This window comes from Pipra filicauda, unplaced genomic scaffold (genome assembly GCF_003945595.2).
Source record: "Pipra filicauda isolate LSUMZ 115617 unplaced genomic scaffold, ASM394559v2 scaffold93_size3172892_pilon, whole genome shotgun sequence".
Taxonomy (NCBI): Eukaryota; Metazoa; Chordata; class Aves; order Passeriformes; family Pipridae; genus Pipra; species Pipra filicauda.
This window is the reverse complement of record NW_024105131.1, coordinates 773,977-789,062: the sequence shown is the minus strand read 5'-3', so window position 1 is coordinate 789,062 and position 15,086 is coordinate 773,977. Positions and strand designations below refer to the sequence as shown.

Sequence of the window (15,086 nt, the reverse complement as noted above, 5' to 3'; positions counted from 1 at the left end):
AATTTATATTTATCATGTCATTTTAAAGAAATATCAAAGGAATTGTGGCTCCCTAGAATATGGCCCTTTGAGTTGTGACTCTTGGATGACTTTATGCACAAAAGTACAGGGTGTCCATTGATGTAAAGTCACAAATGAGTTATGCATGGTCATCTTTAAACCAGAAGAGTATTAAGTGCCTTTAAGTTTCCCTATCCCTTTGCATTGTAGGCTAGATTTTCATAAGGTGAAGCTTGATAGCCATATATTTTATGAGCCTAACTTTTGCACCAGCAAGTGCCGCAATTGCATCCTTAAACACAACTTTAATTGAAGAAAACAGATGGATATTTGTGTGACTAAGGGACCAGTGAGGTCTTACAGAATTCATCATGAACCTTTCCACTAACTTCAGTGAGATTAATGTCAACAATAAAATTATATTTTTATTAAGAAATGAAAGACTTCTATAAATAGTTGCATTAACAAAAAAAAGGATGGAGTTAGATACATCACGACCTCTGGCTTGCTTTGTGAAAATCCTACACTGAAGACCATCCAAAAAAGAATGATTTCAGGAGAGACGGTGCTGGCATAATATTTTTGTTATGCTTTTTGTAGAGTTGCTTGTTCTATTAATTTAGTAGGAGATACTGCTATAGCAACTGAAATGTTATGAATTATTAATTATTTTCATTCTCGTTCTGTGGTGCATTATTGTATTCCTGAGGGTTTTATGTGAAGTACAGTTTGTGCATTTTTGTTAAATATTTTTAAAACCGTACTACTATCGGGATAAAAAAAAGCCAAAATAAATTCTAATCAAGAAAATTTTATTTTGGTTAAGTAATGTGTATATATGTATTGCTTACACATTTGGCTGCATCCATTTACAGACAAAATCTGCCTTCACAGAAATTTATGTGCAGAAACAAGGGACAAACTTTAAAAGCTGGAACACTTCAATAGAGATCTTTTTATAACAATCATATAATTTGAGTTACTCAGTTCCACATGTGGCACCCCCTTGAAAACTACAGCAATTGAGAGTGTACAGTCACAGAAGAATTATGAATATAGAATATATTCCTTAGTGAGAAGATACAGTGTCCTCAGGGAATTCACAGAATAAAACCTATCTCACTATGCCATTCTGTACTAAAATACTCCTCTGAGTATTTTTATTACCCAATGACGTCATAGATTTTCTATCAATTTTATTCCGTTCATAAGTTAAAATATGTTTGTGCTTCCTTTTGTAAATGCCACCTCTCTGAACTAGGCCTGAAATGTAAAAGTCAAGATAGCTTTTCTCAAGTTTATACTCATCGGTATGTTATAGTTAATTAAAACTAAATTGAGTTATAGCAGCAAAAATTTATTATAAGATTTATATAAAGTGCAAATAAGCAAAACAGCGCGCTGGGCGGCCGGGGAGACCCTTGCTCCGCACGGCCCGCGAGCGCAACAGGCAAAACAGTAACTTTTATACCCTTATCAATTCCCCTCCCATAGTCACTTGTTATCTCTTCATTGGACCTGAGTTCTTGGGGTTTATTCTGGTTGGTCCTTTTTTGCAGGTCCAGTTCAGTTGCCAGGGACTTTCCATCAATAGTTTGATGAGTCCATAGTCCATGAGGCCTGGTGTGTGGGATTCTCCAGATGTCCGTCCTGGTTCCTCCTTATCGTCCTTGTACTTGACCTTCTGTTCTTTATCTGTCTCTCTTTCGCCTGTATCCTGTCATTCCAGAAATACATTCTGAACAATACACTTTTAGAATAACAGGAAATAGCAGACCAACTCAGCGAAGCAAACAAGTTATCATGTTAATAGTATATGATTAATTCTTCTATAACTTATAATTTTTCAGCAAAGCATTAATAGCATAAAGTACATTGATTTGGGATATATGAATTGAAAAATCACAAGCTGCAGAACAGCCAACCGCTACATTAACATTACAGCTGACTATTCTACAACTTATGATCTCCCAGTCCGAGCATAGCCTTTATTATATTGATATAAAAAAAAGGTATGAATACAATTTGATGAGCAAATGGTTATTTCACCCTTCACCACCTATTACAAGTATCACCAGTAGAAGATGCTTTGCAGCTGAAGCTCCATTAGAAATGCTATTGTGCAAGACTGACAATAAACCAAAACCCTCTCACTAAATTTGTTGGCCCTTTAGAAAGGGAAAAGGAGCTAAAACATACTGGCAAGGGCTATGCTACCTTTGGAATGGCTATAAACACCACTGCTCACACATGGCTGCTGAAGGATCTGCTGCAGGCTGTTGTCCAGAGGCTGCCTGGAGGTGCATCAGCTTGGTATTCTGTCCTGCACTGGCTTGCTCTCTGTGTGATTTTAGGCTTCAGGGTTCCTTATCCTGTGCTTGAGAGCCTTTTTGAACCCTGAAGGAGCCCATAACTATACACCACGAGTCCTGTGGCCCTCTGGGATAAATGAGAATGACCTTCTAGGGACTAAACTCATCCTTAATGTCAGCACAGCAAGCTGGCAAAGCTGAGCACACAGTGGAAGCAAACAAGAGGAGTAAAAATGTAACTTTTTTAGTGGGCACCTTCGCTTTATTCACAGTAAATGTCTTCAGAGTTGCTTAAAAGCAGAGGAGTAAGCTCTGAATTCCTGTGGGAAATGGGAAGCTGTGTCTCCCTTTGCCTCCTTTGCAAATCATTCTCTGCATGTTAGTCTTGATGCAGCAAGGAAAAACAAAGTCAGATTGAGAGAACCTTTTTTTCCAATTTCTTTTTGGCCACAGAACAAAACTGTTGATTATTTGTGCTAGTGTGTTTATGTGTCCAGATGCTGCTTTTCAAGTAACACATCCTACCCAAGCTTCACAGTATGGCTCCATCCGTGCCTAGTGCTTTCAACTGCACTAAGTTCTCATTCCTGTCTTCCATTTCTTCATCCAAGAGTATATGAGGCTGTATGAGTCCTGAACTACATCACTTTTAATGAACCCAAATGCTAACTGTCGTTTCTGTGTTTCAAAATTTACATCTGGAAACAATAATAAAGCCACTTTGCCTATAAGTAACTTTATCCATGCTACTTACAACTTAAAGAACATTGTATTTGTATTTCTATTTAAATAATTTGACTAAGAGATCTCTCAGACGCTGGCTGGTTCTTCTTGTCTTGGCTAAAGGATGAAGTGCACCCTTTCAACTTCCAAATGTGATCTCTTTGTGTGTATTCTGAAAAAAAGTTTCCTTTTGAAGTTACTAAGGCAAGCCAGTGGTGTTATTTCACCCGCCTGCTTCCCTAAAACTTATTACTCATAATTTGGAACCCCTACTTGATTACTGTAAAGGCACAAGCTACAGGCTGGGATTAAGTACATTTCAGCAAACATTCTACCATGTTTTTATTACAGCAGAACAATATAAGGTGCAGAAGAAATTATTTCAAAAGAATTTATGCTTGAAAAGCAGATATACCTAATATAAAATGAAGTTAGAAAAAAACCTAGATTTCATAGAATGTATACTGTATTTCAATGAGCAGTGCATACTTCTCACAGAATTTTTTTAGACAGCATATGGAATATTTTTTTTTTTTGCATTTTGTGATAGGATCAAATAGGCTAAAACTCAGATAAAACTGAGAGTAGGGTAATCATAATCATATTTTTACACCACATCTTGAAAACCCAGGCATTCATATCAACAACACGTGTTCTACAGTGTAATGAAAATGTGCTAGAAAATAAAAAGTCTAATAAATCTAATTGCTAAAGCTGTGCCTCCTTTTTTGGTTTCAGAAAGCAATGGTCTTGATTCTTCAAGCGCATTTGCACGTTGTGGAACTATCTAAGCAGTCACTTGGCAATTCACACAACCTGTGGATGTTGTGCTTAAAGACACGGTTAGTGGGACTTGGAAGTCTTAGGTTAATGCTTGGACTCAATGATCTTAAGAGTGTTTTCCAATCTAAATGATTCTGTGATTCTATGACATGAGCCAGCCCAGCTTTGCATTTGTCCTGAAAGATGTTATCTGCTCAAAGCCAGCTCAGGTATATCAATATAGAAATATAAAAGAATGTAAACATCCCTGTTCTGTGTCATAATGTAGCCCTTGTGAGTCAAATTTTCCATTGATTGAAATTAAAATTAGCATAGTAGGGTATGGACCGAAAGATCAACACCTACAGTTATAGAGTTAAGACAACTGTGGAAGAGAAGACAACTGTGGAAGGGAGTAGGGAATGAGTCTCTGAACTTCTGAGCTCTACCATTCATAACTATATCCTAGCTCAATTATTAGAATTTTTTTTTTTTGGTGGCAGAAAAACTAAGTCTTGAAACCTCATCCTTCAAGTCCCAGTATTGTCCATCATGTATCTCAAAGCCAGCTATAACGGCAGAGAGTTTCTAATGTGAGGATGCTTTCAAAGCAGGTTTTTTGCTCCATTCACTTGCCTGCATAGAGTTTAGAGTGGTAAATGGTGCCTTAATGGTTTGAATGTAAGTGAATTGCACACAGCTATCTAATAAATGCTATTTATATAGGTGCTTCTAAGGTAATCACATTAAAGCAGTGAGTTCTAAAAATCACCAGTTAATTAAATTCGTGTATAAACACACACACACACACATATATTATATATATATCATATGAAGACTAATTATATCTGTATTCTGTTGTCCTGGCAACATCTGGGTGACTGCTGAAACACTGAAGATGCAGATGTTTCACAAACCTGAAGGAATATTGTCTGGTTTCTGTGTATTACTACTATCATGTCCATTTAAATATCAACAGGATAAAAAAATTATAGATGTGCTATTATAACTAAAATTATTTTAAGTAAATTTACATCATGCTACAAAGTAAATCTAAGAGCTATTGTGACAGGTTTTAGAACAGCATGTGGAAATGGCAATATCAGGTGCATATCTTTCTTCATTCTTCTGATAGGCTCCATTAGGGGCACATATCAGCACTATCATTAATCCCTTGGACTACATTGTGGGTTCAGCATTTTTTAGCAAGTATCACTGAACAAAGAAACATGTAAAACATACACTGACTTGAAAGCCATTTCTACAAACGACATTTTCAATGACATTTCCTCCTGGTAAACAGAGGGGCAACTTGCAAAAATAATCACATGAGGCTTCTCCAAGTTACCTCTGTAGCTTCTGATCGTGATTTTTTCCTATTTTCTGAAAAACTGTCTAGTAAGTCAAGGGTATTGTGACCTGGGAGGATTAACTGAGGATACAGTGTTCTCATTAGGACTATCATCATAGAACTACCAAGGTGGATTTTTAACCTTCCTTCTCATATATGCTTACATTCTAGCTGGGTTCATCGCTAACATGTGACTGATTCAGGCACCCTGTTTCTTAAAACCTTCAGAATTGCCCTTTGCATATTGAGCTTTAGTAACTCCAAAAAAAGCCCATCTTGAAATATATCTCATAATTCTGGTATCATGTTTGTAAACGCAGTTTTTCAGACTATTAGTAGAAAAAGCAAAGTCCTTCTTTTGATAGTTACCCTTAAAGAAAATCACAGCAAAGGCCCAAACAAACCTGTCATCTGACATGTCCATGAAAGGATGATGGGAATCTGTTGTGGCAAGTTGATCTCACTGCTTTTTCACATATAGTTCAAACTCGTGAGATAAAAAACAAACTCCATATTTATCCATGGCCTAAAAGACTGAGAAAATCATGCTGGACACTGAAATAAGAGAAGGAAAGGAAAAAGGTTAAGTTTAGCCTTCAAAGACCATACTTGCAAAGTTACTTGCATTGTTGATAGAGGGAGACAAGCTGTACTCCGGGGTGGGGGGAGGGAATCAAGAACACCTAGATGATTGCTTCTACTCAGGACCATCTTCTTACTCTTGGAATATTGTATGTTGCCTTGCTTTCCTCTGACACTGTAAACTTCTCTTTCAAACAAATTATGGGCTGCTGTTCAGTATTTAGGGATGGGAGGAGAGTTCACATTCATCTGCTCTCTCTCCCTTGCAGTGAACGACTGTGTCAAGCAGCGCTGTGATAACTGTTGGTCAGAACAAAGGGTATTAAAACCACTCCCTTTCATATAGCCTGTGCAGCCTTCCCTCAGTGTACAGGCATGTCAGAGACTATCACCTGAGTCCTCAGCCTAAGAGATTCCTTTTGAAATGAGTTGTATGTTGCTTTCTACAGCTTTAGCAATAGCTATCAGTCAGTACAGGGAACATGCAGCCATTTTGCATAATGTCTGAGGAGGTCCCTAATCTGCAGCCTTGTACTCTGCAACTGTATCACACCTCTCCTCTTGCAAAGGCCTGACTATGCAAAGGGTAAAAGTGCAGAAAGTGGATCCAGGCCTCTCTCTTTACACAAGTAGAATGCCATTTTCTACGTTGGAATCTAAAAGGCCTTTCAAGATTAATATAGGGTTAAAGGCTATATTACACAAATTCTTTTTCAGAAATTTAATCTTTCTCTCACATTTAGGACAGAAACACCAAACAATGTATGCTGGAAGGACTTAAAGAGGTTATTTTGATCAACCTCCAGCTCAAGGACCAACTTTAGATCATGTTTGTCACAGCTTATCCAGCTAAGAACTGAAAAAAAAATCAATGGATCTTGAGATAAATTATGCCCTAGAGTCTGGGGATGGCTAAAAAGAAGTGAGAGATGGAATATTAGTTTCCTGTTGAGTTTTACACAAGATATAGGGTTGGTTAATCTGCATCCTCCCTTTTCCATTCCCTCCCCCTTCCCTTTTAGTACCTGAAATCACAGAAAGTAAAAACTTGTTTCTGCCCAATATTTTCTTTTCTGGTCTATCTGATGCACTTTCATCATAACTATTACTTTAGAGTGTCCTGGTATTTCAAATGCAAGTTTTATATTTCTGTTGCATTTTAAAGATTAGACTAAATCTATTTTAATAGCTACTTGATTATATTTTTGTCTCAAAGTGTAATTGTTTGAATTAAGCTGCAAGTCGTGTTGTGTCCATTCTACTGCCCGAAGGCAAAGGGCTCAGAGCTCCAGCAGCAACCAGGAGAGGGAGCCCATGCTTTTAGCCTGGTCTTGTCTTGCTGACAGCGGGGAGCAGTGTAAAAAAGGCAGCATCAAGCGGACAGATTCTGTACAGATAAACTCAACTGCTGATAAGCGATGGCAGCCAAATTACTTTTTAATTCAAGCAGAAGTATCTGTGTCTTGGGTGTGTGTGCTTTTGGCAGAACAATAAATAAAATCCACACCTCCCAGTAATAAGCAGTAAAAAAACTTAATTGGTATGAATACACAAATGCACGGGAAGACATTCAATTTCTTCACAGATAAAATTGTAGATATGGTTGGAATCTTTTAATTAGCCCTTGGCCTCATATGCCTTTTTGTCTGCCACTGCTTTTTCAAAAGTCAAAATAACATCCTAGCTACTGCTTCATCATCCTCAGTTGAACCATGGCTTTAGACTTCAGTGTGAAGAGCAAATCTATGCCTTTATTTTGTCCACATGAGGATTCCCAAAGAAGCTGGGTAATGTGCAAGACATAGATTTATCATATATACCTGTGACTTTTCCAAAAACTAGTTCATCCATTTAATGTCTTACTGAAATCTAATTACTTGTGTTGTTTGGTTTTGTTTGATTTTTTTTCAAATAGGTCCTTTACAACTCATGTTAGTTAGTCCTTATGTGAAAATATTAATAAAAACCTACTTTTTATGTGTTATGGATATGTTTTCACAGAAATTTCTCTGAACATTTTCAATTCTCTTAAACACAATTCTAAACTTGTTAGGTTTTACTCTGGTGAGGTACCGAGATAGACATAGAAATATATAAATATTTATATAAATATAAATAAAGAATAGCTTTGCATGCTGAATGCAATGGCATTACCACAAAAGCCTCTATAATTTAGACAGACCACACTAAATAATAAGCTGGTTTGACAAATTTGACAAACATCTGTGTACCTGATAAAACATTTTCTTCGAATCTATCAAGCCACAGCAATTCTTAGTCTCATCACATTACTCCAAACTTGTACACATCAAAATAATTTAATGCTAAAATTAATGATGTTAAATTTAATGCTGTCCCTTTGATACATATTTTCAAGAAATATAAAAGGAGAGTTCTTACTGCATGGAAAATGCTTCTCTTTAAAAATGCAGTGATATACTGCTGGACAACTGTAAAACTGGAGCAAATACTAAACAATAAAGCTCCGAAGTAAAATATATAATAAATAATCTTCTTTGATCACTATAGTAAATCTGAATTTACGATTCAAAATACTTTAGTTAGTATAACTTTTGAAACTGTTTTTAAGTTGCTCTCAATTTGTAATTAAGTTGTGCAAACTTAGGAAGCAAAAATTAGCAGCCACATTTTGAAATAAACAGAAATATTGCATTCTGAAGATTCCTGGGCATAAATGAGCACTACTAAAGAATAGTTTCTGATTTGACACAAATTCACCTGTAAATAATATGCTCCTGTCCTAAATAAAGTTTAATACAAAGTTAATGTACACACATACTGTAAAGCACAATCTGACGACTTACCTCAACCTCTGACACTGTATGGAAGAGGCAGATTTTGCCCTCTGTCACAAACCTGCAAGTTGTTGAAAGGACAGAAGACTGAAGTAAAACAAGAGGACGGTTAAATTCTGCATGGCCACTCACAAGCAGCACAGCATCCTGTATGAAGTCTTTCTCTCCCTCCAAGTAATTTCAATTGTGATAAGTGCACATGTTCAAAGAAATACTCCCTAAAATCATCAGCCAACAGACCGGACATTTCTGACTTCTTTCCATAATAAGATCTTCTAAAATTCTGGATGAATCATTATTATTCTTAACATTAAATGCATTAAGTGTGTATTTGTTTTACAGATGAAGATGTGTTCCATGAAAAAGAAAATCTCTAATGGAAATGGAAGTGAAAACATACAAAAACACTACTTTTGACTTGGGGCTTTTGAAATCCATTCCAAGTGGCCAAACTGAAAAGTAATTATTTTCCAATACAATGCATTGCTTTCTCCTTTTGTCATTTTCTTTATCTTTTTTATGTTTTCAATTCCATCTGTTTTTACCATAGTTCACAGAAACATTTCAGAGAAAAACTGAACTTGACCAAATGCTTCTTTCTATACCACTGCCACTTCTGCCAGATTCCAAACGGCATTAGACCAAAATGATTAGTACCGATTTACTTTCAATCTTCTGTTTCACCTGTCTCAGGGGCTCATATATTGAGTCAAATGCAGACAAAAAACTGTACATAAACAGAATATACTAAACCTGTGCTTTTCATATTAGTCCTTGTTTACTAGTGTTTCCTCTTTCCTGCATGTAACTTCTCAGGGCTGCGCTTTATTGCAGCAGCAACACTAGTTGCAATCAATTCTTTTGCATAGCAACCATGATTTAACTATCCACAAATGCATTAAATAATTAATGTAGGTACTTTGAACCACTTTCTGGAGGAGTCTATTACTCTTAATCAGCTTCAGAAAGATCCCCGTAAGATTAAATTTGGGTGGTATAAACACTGTCTGTTCATATCCTACTGTCTCTATTAATTACTAAAGAAAAATAGTCAAACCCTCAGAGGCCCAAGTTGTTAAGAAAAATAAATACATTGGCTTCCATGGTCCATTTTTATATAAATTTGGATTTCTTTCAGACACTCTTTTAAAAAGAAACTCCTGCGGCAACCACAAACTTAGAAATTTCAGTTCTCATGACAGCAATTGCAGGGATATCCAAACCATCCAGCATGGGAAAGAGTATTGGACCTGAAGAGGCTCTAAGGTTCTCTGTGGGATCTCAATGGACAGAGAAAAGAGTTCTCTCAGCTTGAAGCCAGGAGCCAGCAACTCCCTTCTGTAGGTACCTCTTTTTCTTCAATGATGGCAGATGAAGCTAAACGAATCAACACCCTGCTCCCTGCTTTTGTTACATGTAATGGGTCTTTGCTGACACTCTGTTAAGATGGGATTTATAAATATAAAACTCTTTCAAATAAGTTGATTGCTTCAAGGGCCAAAATAAATGTGCCTGCCCTAAAGTCAGATAATCAGCCTTGCCAAAGAACAGAGAAGTAACACAATGCATATTGGTAACACAATGGTAATGTTATGTAAGGCCCCGATTCTGACATTCAGTCCAGAAATACATCTCTATATCTTTCAAAAACATTTAATACAAATACATAGCAATTCACAGAGTATTAACACTATCAGGGGCAGTGTAGAAGAATGAGCACAGAAACTTCAGAGTTCTGTATTTCAACCTACTTAATTTCATGTACCAAGACCTCTTGCCTTCTTCTCCTGCAAGTTTTTTGTGGATCATCTTTTCTCCTCTTCTCTTTAAAGACTCCTTTGTCATTCCTCTGCTCTAAACCTCTATTAGCTCTGAATGTCCCCATTCTCTTTTTTCAAATACAAGGCTCCTCCAACTCACTCACTCTCATCTTCCTATAAACATCTGTGCTGCAATCATTCTTCCTCCCTTTGCTCCCCTGCATAAGGTTCCTTCTCTCCATCTCCTTGGCCAATGTAGACTCACAATCCCACTTTTCCTTCCTGATGGTTGATGTGTCCAAGTTCTTGACCAGGTCCCTTCCTCCACCTACAGCAATAGCCCTGAATGACTGTCAGCCATGCAGAAGAACTAGCATTTCTTGTATATGTATGTGTCACTGGCAGGCACTGGTGGAGGCTTTGTGCATATGTTGAAGGTCACAGACCTATATTTTGCTCTCCTCTCCCTTTGTGTCATTTTGCATTACTGCAGATAGGACTGCACAACTTAAGAGAGTCAACAGAGGTGGGTAATGTACCCTGATAGTTCATCGTCATGGTACAAAGTGCAGATGAAGCATGTGAGCCACAGAAACATGGACACTTCAACATCTGTGCTGTATGTGCTATAAGGCTTTGGGAATTGATTTTGCACTGGGGAATATGCAAACAGTTTTCAAAAACGTCTTGAAAAATTAAGTCCCATAAGGTATTTCCCACCTGATTTTTCCAAAGTCCTAGTCCATAATAGGAAAAGCTATCAAGAGGATAGAGATGTTTGAAATGTTTTGGTCTTACTTGCTAACAAAAAAATCTTGACTTCACTCTCTGCAAAGAAATTTGCTTTTTCTGTGCTTACACCTCAGAAGACAAATACACAGAAACAGAAATAAAAATACAGGTCCCTCCCCCCTTCTAGAGGGTAATTTACAGGAAAACAAGGTATTACAACGCATCTAAACCCTTCTCATAATTTGTCACAATCAGGTGATTCTTACATACATTTCCTTCTTTTTGCATGACAGTTGATCCCAAAATGACTAAAGTTATTACAAACATCACCAAAAAAAAAAAAAGTAGTAAAAAAAATATTATTGTGACCTCCTTCAAACAACTACAAAACAATGTAATCACTCATTATACAATATCATGCAAATACACTTCAGAAACCACAGGAACCCCAGGGTGTTTGCCACACAGACACAGTGAGAGAAGGATGAAAAGAATTGGACAGAATTTCAGTAGGAGCTGCTGAATTAAGAAATTATTCATGCACATAGTATGTGTCAACTCCTGCAGAGAAGATGCAGATCACCACAGCACAGACAGGGCACAGAAATACATGTCTCTCCACACGCACACATATTCAAAAGTTTTATGTTTTACAAGTGTTCAGGAAAACAAAAACAACTTTGCAAGCCTCTGTGAACTGGAGTTAACTTCCTCGCAGATGTGGAAGTATTGACTTTCCACGGGAGTGATGAACTTTTGTTGCATTAAGTGAACAGTATTTTGGAGACCTTCCTCCAAGTCCCATTGACAAGCCCCACAGAACGCAGTGATCTCTGGACTTAACTACAGTGCTAAAATGCACACTAGTGCATTTTTAAATGTTTGGCTCTGACATCTGCTATTATATAGAACAAGTAGCTATTGATTACTTTTGTGGGGTGAGGAAGTAGAGACTCAAGACTATTCAAATCAGGAAACAGTCAAAGGGATTCATCCATCCCAATATACCCTTCCAAAATTCACATCTTTCTTTCAATCCTTTCAGAGAAACATTTGAGCCCACTTGCCATTTGGGCAGCAGTTGATTTGGCCTGCCTTGCTGCCACACTCCCAGTTCTGCACCTTTCTGAAGAAACTGTATCATAGCTGTTGATGCGACTGTCTGGGCTACAAGTGAGACAAGCTTTGAATGGGCAGTTAGACAATGCTTGATAAGGCTTAATGAGCCAAAACGAGCTCTTACCTGTTTTCAAATATTAGTTGTTCTCATAAAAAGTATTGCTCCTCATTTAATGCCTTACCATTCTTCATGTATCTTTAGATGTAGCTTACATTCTCCTCTTTCTTCTTCTGGTTCTACATGAGATATACAAGGATAAGGTAACAGACCAGTAAATGTTAGAGATAAAAAGCATCTTTTAAAGTATTGTTTAAACCACATAGTTTCTGTGCTGGTGAAATACCCACTTAATGCTTTTGCAGCCTGGCTGCAAATTCTCCAAATGATGTCACATCCACTTCAACCCAAAATAATAGAAGGTTCTCTTCATATACCTTAGTTCCACATCTTCACTCTAACAAGCAGATTTTATTTCCTAAGCAAAGAATTACTACAACAATCAGCTTTCATTCCCTCCAAACAAACATTCAGTAAATCTGCATCCTATGTATTTACATTTTTCCCTTGTTTCTTTTCCCAAATTTCTAGCTATTAAAATGTGCCTGGGTAATCCTCATTTTCCCACTAATGTTGCAAGCTTCACTATCAGATAGTTTCAGACTAAAAATAGTGTTCATGACAGTATCTGCTTCAAAGTTATATACATAAGTCAACTGTCACTGTATGAATTGTAGCTGTAATAATACTTGTGTTCTATTTTTGTCCCTTCTTCCTATCAGAAACTTAACTACTGAAGCATATTTCAAGTGAATCCAAATAAATCTTAGCTGGCAGATGTTTCACCTCTGTCCTATCATCACATTGACTACAGAACTGCTCAGGGAAATGTGCAGCTAGGTGGCAGTGTGCCAAACTAAAGAATCAATATAAGAAGTTGATTTCTAACGATGTGTGACATAGCATGCCTTAAATAGCATGAAAACCTAAACAAAAACAATCCATAATAAAAAAAATAAAATCACCCATAATATTATTGTGATTGAAAAGCTGTAGACAGGTGGTAAATTGAGCCACAGCAATTAAAAGTCCTATATTTCGTTCTGTTTCAAGGAGTGACTCTGCCCTAACCATCCCATATTTTGTGTACCAGCTTTTACCACCATGTAAAACAGAAACAGTGTAATCTGCCTTGGTCTGAAGAACATTGCGTGGCTCAGTTAAGGGATATAGATATATGTACATGTTTAAGATCCTCAGCTAAACATGATAGTTAACATGATGCAAATGACCGTGAACACACACTGATAGGAAAATATGGAATCAAATGAACACAGCATATAAATAGCCTTCTGCTGTAAGTATAAAAAGTCTATATAGTGATAAACCTTAAAAGACATGCACCATTCTTCAAGGCTAGCTGAAATAAAAGGACAAATCAGGTGTTCTGCGAGGAGGAAAGGATCCTTCTGCTCAGATCCCTGACCAGTTGCCGTACTGCTCTACAGTAGAACAGCCTAAGGGCTGTGGAGCTGCACACATGCCTACTGAACCCTTTCAGTGTAATGGCTTCAACACATGCAGTGAAGAATTTCTTATCCCAATAGGAAGAAAAAGAAATCCCACTCCGCACAAGAGATTTATTTTCTCCACAGTCTAAACACACGGTTGTACTTACTGCCTTCTAAGAACCTACCCGTCACCCATAGGCAGGAAAGGAAAAAACATGCTACAGTCAACTGGAAATTATCTTGTCCTTTGCTGCAGTGCTTTTTATTTTGTCTCTGTATTGGATTTGCCTTAATATTTAAAAAATAGAAGCTACCTTTGTTAGTGTTGATCTGTTAACATTTCTGCTTTGAACTCTATTTTAGCTGGGACAACTGATCATTTTAGGATTAAGCATAATTTTCCATGGTCAAATGTTTTAGCCACACTCTTTTTAAATAATTTTATCAAGTTTAAGTTTACAAAACCAATAGCAGTGAATATTTTAGATACCCAGTTTTCTTTTTACAGTCCTATATTTTAAAACCAAATTTCACATAAACTCTAAACTCTGTCATGCTGTAAGTAACGATCTAAAAGATTGATGTTAAATACATATACACACATTATATAAAAATACATATATATATATATACACGTTGTGCATTCTTGAAATAGGAACTGTTATGTTCACGTATCAGAAAGACATATTCAAGACAGCACTCTGCTGAGATCCCTAAGGGATTTGGTTATTGCCATGATGAAAACCGAAGACCACTGATGGCTGTACCATGGGTGTCACTCCAAATCACTGGGACATTATGGTGAGATGTTGGAACCTGTAGGAAATTTTAACAGTCCCAATGCCCTTTTGTAACAGTAACAGCATCTCCCAGAGATGTTACCAAACTGACAGATGTTTTTCCTTTTCCCTTTATGGAGAACCAGAGACCTATGAGAAACACAAAAAGGAAATAACTGTACAGCCTAATTTAAATGCACAAAGGCAGGGATTATCCATATCCGCTCCTATTAAATCCTTCTTTTAATCTTCAAGCTACTTTTCTTTCAAAAAATCTTTCAGTAAAATTGTAGAAAAGTACATTAAATGTTTTAAAGAAAGTCACTAAAACAAGTGTATTAATGCAAAATAAACAACATTCAAAGGAGGATTTTTACAGTTGAACCCTCACTAATTAATCTATGTCTGTCTAACTTCAGATATCTTGTGCAAGCTAATAAATCCTCAACAGAAGATGAAGAAACAGTATACTCTTTGCTTTCTAGAACAAACAAAAGAAGTGTGCAAAAGCCTCAGATTATATAAATACTATTTTACCACATTCACAAAAAATATTTACTTATTTGTTGAGCACAACTATTCCAAAGTCTTTTGGCACCTCGAGGACTAAAATATCATACAGTACAGATGTCTAATAGAAA

The 15,086-nt window shown here is 36.8% G+C and overlaps 1 long non-coding RNA gene across 1 annotated transcript; it reads right to left on the bottom strand.

Annotated features, from left to right (window-relative positions):
• Positions 1–984: 984 nt before the first annotated feature.
• On the bottom strand, positions 985–8,747 carry LOC120325329. Its single transcript, XR_005567264.1, has 3 exons — positions 8,556–8,747; positions 5,553–5,703; positions 985–1,717 (listed from the first exon to the last, which is right to left on the bottom strand). It is a non-coding gene; the product is annotated as an uncharacterized LOC120325329 (long non-coding RNA).
• Positions 8,748–15,086: the final 6,339 nt, after the last annotated feature.